This window comes from Taudactylus pleione, unplaced genomic scaffold (genome assembly GCF_031769625.1).
Source record: "Taudactylus pleione unplaced genomic scaffold, aTauple2 ptg000085l, whole genome shotgun sequence".
Taxonomy (NCBI): Eukaryota; Metazoa; Chordata; class Amphibia; order Anura; family Myobatrachidae; genus Taudactylus; species Taudactylus pleione.
Window position 1 is genome coordinate 5,965,461 of NW_028284487.1, and position 3,925 is coordinate 5,969,385.

A 3,925-nucleotide genomic window follows, 5' to 3' on the forward strand; every position below is an offset into this window, starting at 1 on the left:
CCTCACATCACTGCCACATAATGCAGTTACACTTATACTCACGGGGTAGTTGTTACCCACATCTTCAGGCTTCATTATTGCTTTGTCTAATTTATATGTTTGTAATTTTCATGTTGTATTTTCAATGCCAGGTGGTATTGTTTTGTTTGGAGCTATCTGCTGTGTGGTGATTTGCTGTTGTCTCGGTTTTAGACATATGCAGGATGATCACACTTGGATTTATCATTCTTCTGCTACAGCCATACTGCACTGGATATGCCTTATACCGTCTGATCTTTGAAGCTAAGCAGTGTAGGCCAGGCCAGTACTTGAATGGGAGACCATCTAGGAATACCTGGTGCTGTAACATGGAGTTATCCTTATCTGATGTTCATCCGGTTGCATTTGCCGTCACTTTTCCTTATTCCACACAGTGGATGGACTTTTGTCAGATACATCCAGCTGGGCAGTGTTTTGATTATTTATTATTTATGTGCACTGCGGAATCCCCTTTAGGATCCACCAGTCTATATTACATGGTGGACCTTTCAGAGCCTTATGACCTGCCATTTGTTTCATATCAGCTTTATATGTCACATTTTTTCCTGCTTGGCAGGGTCAGAACCATTCCATTTTAAGCCTAAAGGTTTCATTTGTTCAGTTTTGGTCATGTGGAGGTCATTCCATCCTCACAAGTTCATATATTGATTATTCATATACACATATTTGTATACATGCATTGCTTGGCTTCACACTCGTTTAAGAGTTGGATAACATGTTTGACCTGTGGGTTCTGATTTTCAATATTACCCAAGACATATGCCACTTACCTGTTGTTATCATGTATGTTACATGGTACATGCTTGCTCATGTAGCAAGATCGTTAATATGACTCTTTATTACATTGAAATTGTGTTGTTATTACCCGCATGTATCATATTGTTGTTTCTGTATTCGCATTGTTGTTTAATTTGTATGTCACCGCTTGCTTTGCCACCTCACCAGGAATCATTACACAGTATTGCTATGCGTCTGCCTTGTCACAGCGACAGCGTGCTCGCTCCCCAGTGCGCAAGCGGGGGGGATTGTAGCACGCTTTCGTTGCAGAGCCTGTTCTGTGTATTTACATGTAGTCGTCCTGGTTACTTACCATGGTAACCACGCTGTGCGCGATTGCATCATTGCGCAAGCGCTCTGTCTCATGTTGATGACGCCAGCAGCAGCGTGGTGAGCAGGTGTACATTGTCACTATGGGATGTCACTGGGTATAAAGGTATGCACTGTATCTTTTGTTTGTAGTTCTTGATAAAAGTCGCCAGACTGAAACGTTGAACTTTGACCTTCCTGAGTCGTGAGTCTTCTTTACACAAGTCCTGTGAGTGCCGCCGTTATTTCCATACATGTTTGGCAGTTTTTCCATTGGAGGGCACCCGGGCAAGTATCACCTTTTTTTTGTGGAGTGCCGGCCATCTTTTGCAGTATATATATATATATATATATATATATATATATATGTACAGTATATATATATATATTAGAGTCTTACATTCATATTCTTGGAGCTTAGAGACAAATCGGCCGCTCGGTCGTACGCATCCGATGTTTCCAAACCACGCATGCGTACGGTTAGTTGTGCGCATGTGCGTACGAGACCTTGCAATCCAAAATGCTGTTGAGCATACGGCTTACGAGCAGGAAGTGGCTTCCGAGAGTTGATTGACATGAAAGGCCGTTTGTGGGTGTTTTTTTGTTAATTTTTGGAGTAATTTGCACAAGCGGCCGCAACCATCAGAAGAGAATTAACATACAGCGACAGACAACGACTGACAACGATCGACTCGATCGCTAGCTGCTATCACTCGTTAGCTAGAGGAGGTGCTTTGTTCATGTATGTGCGTCACTTTGTTTGCGATCACCCGGCCATGCGATTGTTTTTTTTTTCTGATTCTCGATCGTTAGGCGTACGACCGCGTGGCCGCTTACGACCGACTCTGAATGAGGGCCAAAGTTTTTAGATAGATAGATAGATAGATAGATAGATAGATAGATAGATAGATAGATAGATAGACAGACACATCAAAATCCATTGCAGGTCACTTATCTGTCACCAATCTTTTCATTCCTGCCCCTTTTGGTTTTGCTACGTCAGCAAGAAAGATAAACTGAACCAAACCCCCTCCCTCTTATAAATTGCATCCAGATGTTCCCACTACCCCCCAACGCTGGGAACCTAGGACAGATGTGGGAGGGGAGCAGTGCAGAGACGGTACAGATGTAGCCCACAGAGCGTGTGAGGTCTGCACAGGAACAGCAGAGAGCCTGCACTCATCATACCTAGGAACTAATATATGCAAATATAACAGAGAGGTATTAACAGGATACATTTGTATGCTAGAAAATATTCCAATGTGTGGTTGTTTCTGTATCAATTTCCTCTGCTGAGAGTTACTTCCAAGCCACCACTAATCCTGTGGAAAATAGTAGCTGATTGGGATAAGCTTACTCCTTTTAGGTTATGACATTTTTTCTCCAGCATTATTTATTTATGAAAGGACATCCTTTCCAGAGGTTTGCTGTAACCCCATTATCACAATTATTGAACATTTGGTAACAATGAGCTATTTTCCCTGCAGTGATTACATTGCATTCCACATTTAACGCAGCTGAGCTGGACGTAACAGCTCTGAAAGCATACAATAGTCTATGAGATAAACACAGGTGTTAATTAAGTTTTAGCAGAAACAAAGCCTTCTCAGACCAAAGTCACTAAATACAGGCAAGAGGATCATGGAGAAAACAGGGTGTTTCACTCACTATTGGCCCCACAGTTTTTCTTATAAGTTTTAAATGTAATTTAGTGAAATTTGACACAGACATACCTTGGTCTATGAGAAACATGAGGAAGTCTTAAGGGGCCTATCCATTAGACAACTTTTTGAACAATCCGACCAATACTAGGTGGTTTTGGTCGGATTGATCAGAAAGTCGTCTAATGGACAGCTGGCAAGGACCAGCAACGCACGTGCACGCTGGGTCTTTGCCGACCCCAACTATCTGTCGAACATGCTGGTCAACCTGACGATGATCGTAAGGTTCCACATGTTCACAGATAGTAGGTCGGTCTCCTGCACTGAATGACGTTCAGTGAACGCTGTTCAGTGCGGGAACCGCACCCGGCGACCTGAAGGACTGAACGCTAGATGTTCAGTTTTTCAGGTCGCCTAATGGATAGGCCCCTTTAAGCTGGCCATACACCAGACTAACTTTCCTCCAACCATCCAACTAGTTGGTTGGTTGGAATGAAAATCCGGGAATGTATGGGAGCAAAAGGCATAAGCAATTTGCTCCCAAACACCATAAAACACGAAAAAGGTTGTTCAAGCAAGTTGGTTAAATCTGTTTGACTTAAACAACTTGTCCGAGCAACAGCTATCATCCGTTTTCCGGTGTTCGGGAGCAAATTGCTGATTGTCATTTGCTCCCATGCATTACCGGATTTTCATTCCAACCAACCACCTAGTTGGATGGTTGGAGGAAAGCTGGTCTGGTGTATGGCCAGCTTTAGCAAGTGTTGAAAGTGTTCGCCATTACAATCCAGGCCAGCTGTTCACACGTGCACAAAAAGAAGGCCAGCTGTTCATCACCCTAGTCAGCAGCGCAGTCCAAAATTCAAATAGGGGAGGCACACCAACTGCCAGTGAGGATGGCAGTTGATGTGGTTCACTTATTTGAATTTGAATTTTGCATTACACTATTTCTTGTCCAGTCGAAAAAAGCATGCCACAGACAATTTATTGAGCAGTTTGGAAGTCAGAAACCACGGGCAAAATTCAACATTCAGTATCTGGTGAAAAAACTTTGGGGCCAATAGCGTGTGAAACACCCTGTATTAGGCATACCTCTCAACATTCTGTGTGTAGCCTTGCGGGAAATGTAATAATTGTGA

The 3,925-nt window shown here is 43.0% G+C and overlaps 1 pseudogene; it reads left to right on the forward strand.

Moving 5' to 3' along the window:
- The first annotated feature begins 231 nt into the window (after window positions 1–231).
- LOC148530700 (5S ribosomal RNA) lies at window positions 232–349 on the forward strand (annotated as a pseudogene).
- Window positions 350–3,925: the final 3,576 nt, after the last annotated feature.